Source organism: Palaemon carinicauda, chromosome 26 (genome assembly GCF_036898095.1).
Source record: "Palaemon carinicauda isolate YSFRI2023 chromosome 26, ASM3689809v2, whole genome shotgun sequence".
NCBI lineage: Eukaryota > Metazoa > Arthropoda > Malacostraca > Decapoda > Palaemonidae > Palaemon > Palaemon carinicauda.
Window position 1 is genome coordinate 101,116,066 of NC_090750.1, and position 16,519 is coordinate 101,132,584.

Consider the following 16,519-nt stretch of genomic DNA (forward strand, 5'->3'; position numbering starts at 1 on the left):
ATTTTGAATGTGCGAGATATAAATATATATTTTAAGAAAAAGTAAAGTAGAAAAAAAGATGAAGAGCGAGGCCGGAGTCAACGAATTGTCCTGAAAATAAGTTGACTATGATTATGTTGGGAACCAATCAAAGATCATTGGGCTATACTTACATGCTGACTAAAAGCATCTTCTGGCTTGTATTTTAATTTTCTTTAAATGTATTTCAATGTATCTTCAGGACATTGCACATCAAAATTACGATATTGTGTATCGTAGTCGTCCAGACCAAGGGTTAGCCTACACATCATAATCCTTTATTTCAGAATTAGTCCTCTATTTTCTTAAAATATACATTAATATATAAAAAAAACTATTAAGTTTTATTTGCATCCACCAAATAGACCTATTTATAAAGTTATAACATGATAGATTATATTCAGGAAATTACTCATGCATGCTTTCAGGTCAAGGTTTACGCAAACAAACATTTGTTGTTCAAAATATCTATTTATTTTCTTAAATGCATATTTATATCTCAAAGCCTTTCAAATATTATTCAAAGTCAACAAGTAATAGTAAAGCTATAGCAGGCTACGTGTATTTCAGGAAAATTCATTCACCGCGACATCGTTCGTACATATTGGTCGGAATAGACAGAGCGGGTGGGGGGGGGGGGTGCTCCCCTTGGTGCAATGGTTCCTGGTTCCTGGTTCCTTATTGCTCACTCCGCAAAATAAGTTTGCGGCCACTCTATCTCTTTATAGATAGGCGCAAAGCTTCTAAGCTTATTATTATTCTTATTATTAAGATTATATCATCTGTGCCTTAAATAAATTAATATCATAATGAGGTTCTCAATCTTTACTTTTATTCCCTTCTACCTTGAAATTAGATAGGATAACACCTTGCTATCATCAGTTTTGGCAACTGTTGTGGTAATCAGTTTGGACTTCTTAAACTCTTCTTTTATATGCATTGCCCTATCTATAAATTCAGCCAGATCCCTGCTAGGATTTTTCAGCGTACCTAAACTTATTTATACATTCTTTAGCTGTCCTAATTTTGGGCATAAAAATGAATGTTCTGTAGTGTCTTCTTCCTCTTTGCACAAGTCACACAAATTGTCATCATATTTTCCCCTGAAATTTCCTCTCTCAAAAACATGGTGATTGTGGGCACACTACTAGAAGAAGCGCAGTAGGTGCGATCTGTTGCAGAAAATTCATCATTAATTATCTCCTCCACAGACAGCACAGCTTACATACTTTTACTTTTAACTTCAGGGGCCTTTCTAATATATCAGGCAACTTCTTTAGTTGGTGTTTCTAAATTCCATAATGCTATGCCATTTTTTTTTCTAAATTTCCTTAACTCATTACAGCAAAACACATGCTCCGTAGTATCCTCTGACTCCCTACACAACACACAAAGTCTATCCTTATCATTCCTGTTTCTATATTTTTGTTTTCTTATTCTATCATGTCTAACATTGTTTACATAACTATCACTGCTACCTAAGTGTTAAGTTCTCCTATGTAATATAGACTGAAAAATTGAACTTTGATATCTCGGATCATAATCTGATCACTATAGAACTGGAATTCATGAGTGACCAGAATAAGAATTTTGATAAAGGAAGATGGAAGTAAAATATTTCAGGACAGATGAAAATAGTTTGAGAGAATATACTATTAGAGTAGAGGAAATTGTAAGAGATAGACAAATAGACAGAATAGAAGGCATGGACCTGATAATAAAAGAGGCCACAGAAGAAAAATTGGCAAAAGTATATAAATGGGAAGTACTTAATGAAGAAAATGTACTTGAATGAACGATGAAATAAGAAAAGACATAAACGAAAGGAAGGATTTAAACAGAAAGAAAAGAAATGAATCCAATATCGATGTAAAAAAAAGGGTATTAGAGGAGAGATATGATCAAAAGAAGAGAGAAGTGCAAAAAATGATAAAGAAAGATATTACTATATTTGGATAAAAGGTAACAGAAGAAATAAAAATGGATAAAAAAAAAAACTCTGGGAAGATATTAACAGAATAAGGAACAGACAGAGAGCCTATGGCAAAGTTATACAAATTCATGGAGAACAAGGAACTAAGCTAAATAAGGAAGACACAAAAGAAGAATTAGTCAATTCTTGGAAAACCATATATTGTAGGCATGAAAATAAAACAAGATTTAGTTTGGAATGAAGAAAAACGGATAGAATATGAAAATGAAATAGCACACCAGGAAGACATCACAAGAATAGATGGATATAATATTCCGGACATACTTAGAGAACACTATGACCTTGTAATGGTAACAAAAGGGAAAATAAAACCAATGAAAAATCCAAAAATCACAGTGGAAAAAGTAAAGAATTGCCTGGGAAAACTAAAGGCAAAATAAGCAGCAGGACCGGAAGGCCTTAAACCCGAGCTCTATAAGGCACTGGGAAAAAGCAAAACATGTTTTGAAACCTTACAGAATAGTTATCAAAATGAGTTGGACGAAAAAAGAAAAACCAATTATGTGGAAGAAGTCAAGAACAAAGATGATTGAAAAGAAAAGAAGGCCAATGGCAAAAGACTTAAGACCTATAGCTCTATTAAATATTTCATATAAAGTATTCATGATGATGGTGAAAGAGGAAATAGAAAGTCACATAAGAATGAATGAAGAAGACAATGAATGTCAAGCTGGATTTACAGGTGGAGGCAGGATAGAGGACAATATCTTTATATTACAGTATTGTGTGGAAGGGAGCTATAGTAACAAGAAGCCCCTAATAGTAACTGCAATAGACGTTAGTAAAGCATTTGACTCTGTAAAAAGGGAGCTATTAATAGAAGTTTTAAAAGAATATAGAATTAACACCAAAATCATAAGCGCAATTGCAAATATTTACCAAGGAGAAGGTATAGAACAAGAAAGGTTACAAGTGGAATAAAACAGGGTTGCACAGGATCAACTTTACTTTTTAAACTAATTACGTATATCGTCATGAAGAAAATAGAAGAGGAAGGAAACGGTTTCAGAATTCGTGCACTAGAGATAGAATCATTATTGTTTGGAGATGGTGTCTTAGTGATTGGGGAGGATATATATAATGCAAATCGTAACATTCAACTATTAGTAGAAATTAGTAAAAAATGCGGGTTAGAAATTAATAAAGAAAAGAGTAATATTATGATTTACAGCATGAAAGAAAATCCAGATCACATAGAGGGAATCAAATTAGTAGAAAGTTTAACATACTTAGGAATAAAGATAGACAGTGATAGAAACATATTCAAAACTCAGAAAAGGGTAATGATAGAAAAAACACAAAAATAGTTAATCTAACATATTCAGTTATAGAGAAAAGTTGCAATAAAGTAATAATAGGAAAAACGTTCTGGAAAAGTATTACTTTAACATTTATTTTGTATGGAACAAGTATTATAAATCTAACAGAAACTGAAATAGAGAAACTACAAAGAATAGAGAATGGGGTATACAGGAAGATTTAAGGTGCCATTAAAAGCACAGCTAATACTACTCTAAGAGGGGAGATAGGTGCATCTTCTATGAAAGCAAGGGTGATGGATGCAAGCTGTAGTACTTAAATCGTACCCTGAATGGGAAGAAGGAAATACTGAAAATAATTATCCAGGGTATTCAAGAAAAAGAAGGAAGATGGTGGAAACAACATGCAAAGTAGTTATAGGGAATTAAGTATAGACATAAGACAGAGAAGAAGAATGAACAAGGCAGAAATAAAAACGGAAACCAGAAAGTGGGATACTAAAAAGTGGAAAGAAGAAATAAAAAGTAAAGTGAGATTAGAAATATATAGAATGTAGAAGAAAGAAATTAAAGAAGTTACTTAATGACAATACATTTGCTTCAGTGATATTTTCTAGAGTAAGAACTAATACGTTATACCTAACTATTGTGAATAGACACAATGGGGGGAATGTAAACTGTAATTTTTGTGAAAATGAGGAGGAAGATTTGATACATTTTTGTTGTTTTGCCAGGAAAATAGAAAAGAAAGGAATGAAGTAATTGAGCTACAACAACCATACGAGGAAGACCTAAAGAAAATAGTAGGATTATTTTTATTTAGCGAAACAACATAGAAATGAAAAAAAAGAGAAGTATTAAACCTGATGTGGAGGAAAAGACAAAACAGTATAAGAAGATAAACTTTGGAGGCGCCGTTGCAAAGGCTATTCCTCAACCCTGAATCAGAACCAGATATCTTCTGCTATTATGATGAAAACAAGATTAAATATGCTCAACTTAAAAGCGAATTTCAGGGGAAAATATGAAGATAATTTGTGTGACCTGTGCAAAGATGAAGAAGATACTACCGAACATTTATTTCTATGCCTAAAATTAGGACAACTAATGAATGTAGACATAAGTTTAGGTTCGCTGAAAAATCCTAGCAGGGATCTGGCTGCATTTATAGGTAGGGCAATGCATATAAAAGAAGAATTTAAGAAGTCCAAACTGACCACAATAGGTTTACAAAACTGATGATAGCAAGGTGTTATCTAATTTCAAGGTAGAATGGAATAAAAGTAAAGATTGAGAATCTCATTACGGTATTAATTTATTTAAGGCACAGGTAATATAAACTTAAAAACAATAATAAGAATAAGCTTAGAAGCTTTGCACCTATCTACAAAGGGATAGAGTGCCCGCAAACTTATTTTGCGGAGTGAGCAATAAGGAACCAGGAACCAGGCTACTATTCACAAACCTTAGTTTGGCCATCACTGCTTTCTAATCATCTATTTTATTTCTTTTAATTTCATTCGTCACTTAACTTTTTATTTTATTTTATCTTTTTTTCCTTGAGTTCTTGCTTTTTATGATTTCTTACTTCTTCCATTTTAATATCATTCTGCTTGAAGGGAAACAGGAATAAATTGTATTTAAAGAACATTAACATCGCCAAATATTTAAACAGATTAAACAATCCAACTTACGGCAAAACAAGGACAGACACATCTAGTGAAAAGCGAGTGATAGATGTGAAGTGATTGTGGAGAAATTGTGTTTTATTTAAATGTTGAGTGGGAACTTGTTGTTCCGGGAAAGTCTCCTTACGTCATGTGTGCAAAGATCAGCAGGGGAGAAAAAGGAGTACTTTCACCCAAGGCACAACCACCCTGTTCATAACTTTGATGATGTAGTTCACATGCCTTCACTCTAAATGCAAAAAAAAAAAAAAAAAAAAAAAAAAAAAAAAAAAAAAAAAAAAAAACTGTACTCTGTCCAGAGGCCTGAAAACTCCAAACGTGAAATAAAGTTAATTTAAAGGCCTACTCTAGATTTTTCAGGTCTAAGGTCATCTACACTCTTAGGCCGGCCATACACTATCATGTACACCTGACAGGTACGCCTGAACAGTTACGCCTATCAGGTATACCTGATAATGTATGGCGGGAAAAACTAGCCTCTCAGGTGACCTGACAACTGATGAAAATTCGACCAGTTCTGCCTGACAGGCGAGTAAACTTGATGTGTGTGTGGCGGTTTCATCAGGTGTACCTGAACAGGTATCTCAGTTATTAGCAATCCTTTGATGTGGACAGTTTAATTCTTTTTTGGTTACAGCTTTGTAATTTTGATTTATTTTACAGTTGAGTTCCTTTAATCAAGGTAGATATAAGTGACAGCAACTCGTACACTGATTCATTCATGGGCAGAAAATTGTTATGATCAGATGGTTCCTGTCTCAATTCATTAAGAAGATTGATATGGGTAAATTTATTTCTTCTTTGCAGCCATTCCTTACACCATTGTTTGCGTTTCTTCCGTCTGTTTTTACATTTCACAATAACTACAGATAATAAGGAGAGAAAGTACAACTCATCTTCTCGAGAATCCAAAGCGAACTGACAAACTTGACAGGTATGCTTGAAGAGTGTGTGTGCTCCTCGGGTATCAGATATACCTGACAGGCATAACTGTTCAGGTGTACCTGTCAGGTGTAAATGATAGTGTATGGCTGGCCTTAGGCTTTGTTTCGGCTCCGCCCCAGGGACCCCAGTGAGATGCTGGACAGGAATCTTACGTTAAGTAATTATTGAGAAAATGGCAATGGATGGGAGTGTTGATGCATTTAAGTAAAGTTAAATGGGGATCTTCATCTTCAAAGCACTAAGTTAAAGAAGCGCACACTCGCTGATACCAACTTACCTATACCTACAGTGGGTTACTCTCGACATCTCGGGTGCATCTGACCCGTACTATACTATAGATCGGTCGAATTCAAATAATGGGGTTAAAAAATACCAATATTTGTAATCTATTCTAAATAATTTATTACAGTAAAGAAGAGAATCAGAGTAACTCAATAATGATTTATTCAAATGGCAAAATTAATAAGTGAAATATTAATCACAATTTCCAACCCAAAACATTGAAATGGATAAATTGAATGAAAACGTGGGATTAACCCTCAAACGGAATAAATAAAATCAATTTCTTATGATAAATAACTTATGCGGTAGGCTGCTGTGAGGTCCCAACATGTGGTCAGTGACCTCAAGCAATTACCAACACACAAAAAAGTAAAAGTACATTAATTTCCATGCACACAGCTTGAACAGTGTAATGCATGAATGTTACCTAAACTTAACTTATGAGACAAATAGAAGCTTATCTAAAGGAGGAATGGCCGTTAAATTAACTGAAGATTTTTATTAACCTGGGTGCCCGTGTCCTTAGAATGGCGGTCTTCAGTTTTACCTCATTAAGCCTACTGCACTTGTTTAGCGGAGTCAATGGCCCCCTCCTCGCCCCCAGTCTGGATCAGAGGTTTCTGCAGAACTGGATGCTTTTCCTTAATAACTCACAAGGTATCTACTTGTGTGAAGAATTTTCTTCACTACTCTTCTTCTTCACAGTTTATACATAAGCGAGTGTCTCAAGATAAATACTTTTGTGTTCATTTTGTATCCATTATTTTACCTTAAGTATTTAGGTACTTTAAATCTCTCAAATACAACTCAAGTCTGCTAGTCTAGGAGGTATGGTTGTCCACACACGTATGCCCGACTTGCTAAATTACATTTTAGTTTCATTTTTTGTTTTGTATGCCAGATGTTTAGAGTTAGGATTATCTTTGTCCCCTGGAGTTGCAAGATTTCTCCGTGTATTCTAAATGAGTGTATTGCTTGAAACTCACAATTCACAAGTGTTTCAAGCCTGTCCTAAATGAGAGTTGGCACCTCAAGACCACTGGCCTACGCATTGAGATGCACTTTTTTTGGGAGGGAAGGCGGACGCGGGCGACATAAATTCGACCTTACAAAGTTACAGGCCACCTGGCTAGGCGGAACTGCCAAGCCAGGGTCAATAGGGCCCCGACTTCGTGCTCCTACTCTCCCCCACTAGCCTGTCCTCTTGCACAATAACGGACCCAGATTTCACAAAGGACAAGGGCAAGCAGATACCTTGTGTTAGTGAGAAAGCAGCTAGTTCCACAGAAACTTCTGTTCCAGTCTGGGGGCGAGTTGGAAGGGGCCATTGACTCCGCTAAACAAGTGCTGTAGGCCTAGTGAAGCAAAACTGAAGACCACCACTCTCGGGACACGGGCGCTCACATCAGACAAAATCTTGTGAGTTCAATTGATGGCCATTCCTCCTTTAGATAAGCTTCTATTTGTCTCATAAGTTAAGTTTAGGTAACTGGCATTACACCTTTCAGGCTGCTTGCATGGAAATTAATGTGCTTTTACTTTTTGGTCTGTTGGTAATTGCTTGAGGTCACTGACCACATGTTGGGACCTCACAGCAGCCTACCGTGCAAGTGGTTTATCAGATGATTTTTATTTTATTTATTTAATTTGAGGGTTAATCCCACGAGTTAATTCCGTTTAATATTTTGTGTTGTAAACTCTGATTCTCTTTTCACTTGTTAATTTTGCCATTTGAATAAACAATTGAGTTACTGATTCTCTTTTCACTTATTAAATTTGCCATGTGAATAAATCATTACTGAGTTACTCCGATACTCTTTTTTTGCTGTAATAAATTATTTGGAATAAATTACAAACTGTAGTATCTTTAACCCCATTATATGAATTTTACCAATTTATTCTATAGGACGGGTCAGAAGCACCCGAGATGTTGAGAGTAACCCACTGTAGATATAGGTAAGTTGGTATCAGCGAGTGTATGCTCTTTAACTTAGTGCTTTGAAGGTGAAGATCCCCATTTAACTTTTCTTTATACTTTTATACTCCACTGCTCCCATTTTTGTTATTGTCTCTAATTACTTAAAGTAAGATTCCTGTCCAGCATCTCACCGGGGTCCCTGGGACGGAGCCGAAACAGAGCCTAAGAGTGCAGATGACTATAGACCTGACAAAGCTAGAGTAGGCCATTAAATTACTTTTATTTTCACGTGTGGAGTTCTCCGGCCTCTGGACAGTACAATTACCCTTTTTGCATTTAAGAGTGATGGTTAGTAAACTGTGGCAGTAAAGTTATTAGCTGGGTGTTTGTGCCCCGAATGTAAGTGCTCATCCTCCCCTGTTGATCTTTGAGTAACTGACGTAGGGAGATTTTCCTGAACTAATTTAGTCCCACTCAAACATTTAATTAATTATAAATATAATTCCCCACAACTTGTCCCCTTCCTGAGTGGAATCTGGATCCGTTATTGTACAAGGTGACAGGCTAGTCGGGGAGAGTGGGAGCACGAAGCTGACTCAGGGGCAATTGACCCTGGAAGTTCCATTTAGCAACATAGCCTGTAACTTTGTGAGGTCAAGTTCATGTTGCCCGCGTCCGCCTTCCCTCCCGACAAAAGCCGCATCTCAATGCATAGGCGAGTGGTCTTGAGGTGCCATCTCTAATTTAGGACAGGCTTGAAACACTTGTGACTTGTGAGTTCTAAGCATTACTCTTATTTAGAATACAGGGAGAAATCTGGCAACTCCAGGGGACAAAAATAATCCTAACTCTAAACATCTGGCATACAAAATAATAAAGGACACTAAAAAGTAATTAGCAAGACGGGCTTATGTGTGTGGACAACCATACCTCTTAGACTAGCAGACTTGAGTTATATTAGAGAGATTTAAAGTACCTAAATACTTAGGGTAAAATTATGAATACAAAAGTATTTATCTCGAGACACTCGCTTAAGGAAGAATCATCACTCACATTTTCCCAACCGTGACGTCACGAACAATAACAATGTCTACGTATAAACTGTGAAGAAGAAGAGTGAAAAAAATTCTTCACAGTTGCTTTATTCAGAAAGATGAGGAAAATGCTATATAGGATATATTTTATTTATTGCGACAAATAGATAAAAATAATTTCAAAACAGAATCATAAAAATGTAATTGCCACATGGTGAAGTCCATGTATATTTGTGGATGTCCTTGTGCTGAAAAAGAGTACTTCCAATAACAAGATTGTTTGTTGAACAAAAACTTATAAAATGTGCTCCGTTTTCATGTGGAACTCCACCAAAACTTTCAACATCCATATGATTTTCTATACCTTGATTATTCCTTCACACTCACAGGTCACCTATCACAATTTTCACATCTCTCTCTGGGATCTCATCAGTTGCATTCTGCAATTCTTCATGTTACTCATCTTTCCTTTCTTCAGGGGCATGATTTGTTGGTGCATAGTAAACTATAATTCTCATATTGCACTAATTTGTTAAACTTTGCAAGTAACAATCTGCTATTTGCAGCTCTCCACTCGGTTAATCCCTTTTCTGCTCTTGGTGTCATCATCAGTCCTACTCCTCTTAAAACTCCATCAGTTCTTCCTGAATATATATATATATATATATATATATATATATATATATATATATATATATATATATATATATATATATATATATATGACTTGGTCTAAGATTTACTTAACAATCCCCTTACATCGTTTTCACTTATGACCAAAATATCCAATCCATATTTCATAAATTCATCTTCCACTTGATGTAACTTCCCAACCCGATTCATGGTTCTAACATTTCAATTACCAATTTCCATTTTTTCTTAGTATTTATAAACTTTGAGATTCTTAGCACACCACTATTCCCGGTACTGGAGGCCATTCTGTAATCTTTCCTTTTCACAGACTGACTAAATCCATAGAGGATTCATTGGCTAGATTCATCAAAGAATAGACAGTTTTATGTGACGTGCAGTGCCTATCTAACTAAGGCAAGTGACCCCTGCCGGTCCATACTAATTCCAGTAAGATCATCAAGAGTAGAAGCTGTGTGAGCAGGCAGTTAGGTGATAACTGAGAGAATACGTAAATGGAACTAACTGTTTCAACAGACAACGAGCTTTTATGAAAATAATTTCAGTGGTAAAAGTCACAAAAAATTCAAACAGATCAATTCAGTTCTGTTAACAGAGAGGTATAGAGTGAGATAAACAACAAAAAGAAAATGCCGTTACAATGTACAAGTGTGGGTGAGACAAGTGCGGTACAAAGCCGAAGAGACAGCTAGCATATCATCTTAAACCCAAACCGTCACCCTGCACCCAGTGATTTCTTCAAGATTGGGGGGGGGGGGCATTTCCTCTGCACCCAAAGTTCTCGTTACTTCACCAGGTTGCTTATCCGTTTATATAACAGTTGGCAAACGTGAATTGCTAAAATATACCGCCTAGCATGGAAAATTATGAATTTACCATACATAATACTTGTTAATTTTTATCCATGGGTAGCTGTTGATATAGTTGTCTAAGGTCCAACTTGGAAAGTAAAGTGCATCCTGACATAGTTGCCAACATGTCTTTCGGATTTGGTAATGGATGTTGAGCTACCTGAAGCTGTGGATTCAGCGTAATCTTGTAATCTCCACATAACATAACCTGACCATTTTCCTTCGCAATACTGTAGGAGCTAATGATGTAGTCCAATCTGAATATGCAACCTTTTTCTCTGAACCTTCACTTTCTAACCTCCTGATTTCTGCTTCAACTACACTTTTTAATGCATATGGTACTGGTCTTGGAGCAAAAAATCTAAAAGTATTATTTGGTTCCAAACTAAAATTGCCTTTGTGTTCTTTACTATAACTCTGATAGGATATCATCCGCACACACTTCATTTTTGTGTTCATCTTGCATACCTGGGACTTTCAAAATACTTGGCCAATCTAATAATGGATACTGTAACCATTCCAATCGTCTACTTTTGAAGCACCTATTAACCGAATATCAAAACAATTATAACCTTTCAAAATTCTATTTGTACCTTCTAATAACAAATTAGGGATGGTTCTAGCTGTTTTCTCAGACACAACTGATACATCAGCTGCTTTGTTAACTTGTATTATAATTGGTTTACCATTTATGATCACTTCTACCAATATATGTGTCTTTGTTTAAAGAATTTATGCAAAACACAAAATCAGTTTATGACTTATCCTGGTTATCATGAACATTTTCTGCATTATTCTCGTGGCCTATAGTATCAAATGCAGTATTTATTTTCTTTTCTAACGCTACAGTTAACCATAAATGTGTCACAAAATTAACAGGGAGTTTAGTAAATTCTAAATAGTCTGTTAAAAGTCAACACAAAATCTCAGGACACAGGGCCGACGGGTTGTTAACCTGTGACCTCGTCTCCACGTTCCAGAGCTGGGAAACCTAGTTTGAACCAGTTTCTTACTTGCGTCATCCCTCTGCTTACACAGCACATAATGTTCTGAGTTCGTTTTGTATGTCGACAGGTACACTGAGGAGAGGGGCTGGAAGGAGGTGAGAAACGGCCAGATGCAGCTGCATCATCTCCCACTGTTACCTAGAAGTCAGGCAGGCCCTTATAACCTCAAGCAATGAGCGTGTGAATAAGAACAGCTAGGAGGACAGGTGTAGTCAGGGGTAAGTGGGCAGAAGTAAGTAGGCCCACAGCCATGGTAGACGTGTTTCAGCCATGGCTGGCGTTAAAACTCAACAAGACGCCCAACTCTTCTTTTTCTTTTCTAATTCATTATTGTCATTACTTAGCCATTCCCCTCTGTGTCCTTGGTCTCCGAGTGTGTCCTGGCAAAACTTATAAAATGTTCAATAATTATCTACAAATGTCTCATTCAAATCATCCAAGTAATTAGAAAGTAAACGAGAGTCCTGGATGACGTAATTATGTAATTGAAGTCATTCATTAATTTAGAACATGTATGTTTATTCTATATCAATTAACTTAGACAATAAATCCGCTTTACGATATAAAAGTTGTCTATTTTCCTCACTTACAACTGTTGATTGTCCATGCCATGAAAGTGAGTGACAGAGGTTTGATTTATAAACTGGCATGAATAGCCACAGGGAGATTGGTAACATGCAATGAATGTTTTTTGAAAAAAAAGGGAATATGGGGTAAATGTAGAAAATAGATATTCTAACCCCTGAAAAATTAGGTCAGGGGTTCTTCAAGGCTCAGTCCTAAGTTTTACACTATTCAACATCAAGATGAGTGACACACCAAACGTAGAACAAGTAAAACCCTTGAAAAATTAGGTCAGGGGTTCTTCAAGGCTCAGTCCTAAGTCTTACACTATTCAACATCAAGATGAGTGACACACCAAACGTAGAACAAGTAAAACCCTTGAAAAATTAGGTCAGGGGTTCTTCAAGGCTCAGTCCTAAGTCTCACACTATTCAACATCAAGATGAGTGACATACCAAACGTAGAACAAGTGAAAAGTAAAGAATTGGCAGATGATACTTGCCTTCATGTAATGGCAGAAACATTTGAGATATCTTGTTTAGAAATTCAGGATGCGATTGAAAGATTTTACGAATGGACTCAGAAATGGAGGTTAAGGAGAGCTAGAGGTAAGATGAAGATAATGTATTTCACGAACAAGAAAATAAATATCTTACCCGAAATCAAAGTTGATGACAATATAACTGAATGGGTACATAGGTACAAATATCTGGGATTAGTATGGGACAGTCCAGACCTCACTTGGACACATCACATCAACCAGGTAAGAGCAATATGTTAACAGAGACTGAAATTATTGAAGGCGATTCTCTCCAATACCTGGGTAGCAGATAGGAAAACTTTCCTGAGGTTTTATAAGACTTATATTTTAAGCAAAATTGAATATGGAATTGAAGTATATTCGTCAACGGCTAAGAAAAACTTAGAAAAATTGGAGAAAATGCAAAAAATCGCTTTACGAACAGCACTTGAAACATAAAGCACATCACCCATTGTATCACTACAAGTTGAAAGTAACTTGACTCCAGTAAGAATCAAAATGCAATACAAAATGTTGCTTTACAATGTGAAACTAAAGGATAGATAAGAATTGCTCAACTAGTCAGGAAGTTCTAAACTATAAAAGACTAGACTAGACGGTAGAGGTTGGAACTCTGTTTATTTTAGAAAGGCATTTATATTAAGGGTACAAGAGATCATGATTAGGTGGAAAGTGAAATTAGGGATACAACAGAAAGAAAGGGTATTTCCTATAGTAGCCCTTTGGCAGTGTATTTATAAGTATCTTGGTATTGACATAATGGTTGCCATTGATAAGGAGGAACCTAATACTAAATATATTCAAGAGTTTTGTAAAATGAAGGAGGGAAATTATCCTAACCACCTAGACATATATTGTAAGGACATCGTCTTACCCGCCGTGTTTCCTCCCGCTGGACTCTTTTATGTATATTGTAACTTTATTATTTATTCCACACAGTGGATTTTTATGTAACGATGTTGTGCTCTTTAAGAGCTCTATTTTCATGTATAATAATGTATATTTCATTAGGCTACCGCCTTGGTATTTATGATTTATATTTGAATGAAAACAAATCATGCTGATGGTTGGTAATGTTTCCCTCCCGGGCTACTTATCCGTACGCACTCTGTAACATAGTGACCGTTGCAATATAAATTATGTTAACTGATGATGCATTTTAAATCTCCACCCTTAAACTAATATAATTGATATAGCAAAAAATACTAAGAAGTGGCCCGTGACAAAAGCTGACCCCAACCACACCGAGCTACGTGGCTCATGATCGAAATCAAAGGAAAACGCTGAAATCAACAACTAAACCTTTAAACCTTATTACCTTCGAAATTTTGAACAAAGGCCACTTATTAATGATTGGTGACCCAATAGGTGCTATTTGAAACGATGCATTATTAGCCCCTACATATAATGCGTAGAGTGGAGAGAGAGAGAGAGAGAGAGAGAGAGAGGGGGGGAGGGGGGGTATGCTTAGGAAAATGCAAACGAAGGATATTTCCGTATTATGAATATTAATATGATAGTCAGTTTCAATATTATTCAAGAAAATTTCATATAAAAATGGGATAGGAAAATTAAAATAAAAAGTTATGATAAAATATTTTGATGAATTAGTTTCGAAATAATATTAGATTACAATTCTTAAAAGGATAAAAAAGTTCTCTCTCTTCATCGCATTTTTTTGAGTGATATCAGTAATTTCCCTCCTTCTCACATTCTAACCATCCTAACGATGTCTCTGTTGTTTAACGTTGGCCACCTTTCAGGGCAAGAGGGGCATGATCTCTCCAACTCGGGTCTGGCCAGGCGACACCGGTTTTGTTGATGGGTGTACATTGGCTCCAAAGATTGAGTCAGATCTCCAACTTGAAATAGAAGAAGAAAAAGAAGAAGAATAAGAAGATGAGGAAGAGCGAATAGATGACTGAATGGAGGAACAAAATGAGAGTTAAGATTCATTGTATTTAAACGAGGAAGAAAGAAACAAGAAAGAATTTAATTGTGGAGATTATAAAGACAGAGAAGTACCTAGGTATGAAAAATTTACTGAACGTAATGGTGCTGATGTAGGCTACAGTATGCGACTTTTTCCGTGAGTATGAGAAGTATTGTTAGGCTAAGTATTGTCATATAAGAAAGTTAGGTCTCAAGAATTAGGTGATTATTTGACAGCATATTTCTTACCCATGTAAGGGGTGACCGTGAGGATTCTGGATGTCAAGTGCAAAATTGAGATAAGAAAAATAGTTTTTCAGTTAAAGCATAAGAAAAAGAAGTGTTAGGTATAGGCGTAGAAATAAGTTTGATGAAGCACAAGTGAACATGAATTATACTGTATCTTTATATGTATATCATTTATAAACTTTGACATGATAGAAGGATAGTGAAGAAGTGATTGAAGGAGAATGAGGAACTGGTACTAATCCGCTAGGTGGCTCTGTGGTGAAGAGGAACATTAATGCTGGGCGCCGTTGCAAAGGTTATACCTCACCCCTGAACCAGAAACGACTCTCAGCGCAATAAATAAAGCCCCTATTACACGAATTCGGTTTCCTACTGGCAACCTGGCCTACGGCGCCGTAGGAAAATTCTGGCTTACGGCTAGAGCTATTACACGTATTTGAACGGCCGGAGGCAAGTGGGTCAGTGTGGCACTGTTTGTGGTGGAGGAGTGACATGTCTTATCTAGACGACATTCTCGTTCCTATTGCTCTAGCGTGCTACTTGAAGGTGAAAACAAGGAAAAGGAAGATTTGGTTCAAACAACGGCTGCATAAACGACAAAAATACTCTCATGTTAACTTAATGAAGGAACTACCACTAGAAAAAGATGACTGGTTTAACTACATGTGTATGGATCACGACACATATTTGGAACTCTTAAGTAAGGTATCACCTTTAATAGAAAAAAAGGACACTTGCATGAGAGAAGCAAATAGTCAACATGAGCGTCCTTCAGCCACTCAGACTGATGTCATACCATATGGTGAGCAATTACACGCTACGTCCTCAGTCCTGACGTACTAAGACCGTACGGCCAACTTTAATACTGGCGAAAGTTCATCCGGCCGGCCGTGGATGAGCTTTCATACTGCCGATTTGCTATCACACACTCCGGTTTGAACATATGCTAGCGTCGCGACCGACGGCGCCGTAGGAAACCGGATAAGTGTAATAGGGGCTTAAGACTTATATTATTCTATTTTGTCTAATTTATGGTTTACTGAAGACAATCGTCTATTCTTATAATTGATAATCACGATATTTGTCTTTGCTTTTAAACTATGATAAGATATGAAGATGAAAATACTACATTGGTCATAAAAAGTAAGGTTTTTAAAATATACACACACACACACACACACACATATATATATATATATATATATATATATATATATATATATATATACGTATATATATATATATATATATATATATATATATATATATATATACGTATATATATATATATATATATATATATATATATATATATATATATATATATATATATATATATATATATATACGTATATATATATATATATATATATATATATATATATATATATATATATATACGTATATATATATATATATATATATATATATATATATATACGTATATATATATATATATATATATATATATATATATATATATATATATATATATATATGTGTGATAAAACTTTGTTGGAACTAAAGAAATTCTTCGTGAGAGAAAACGAAGTATTTTTATTATAATTTTTTTTCTATTATTATTAT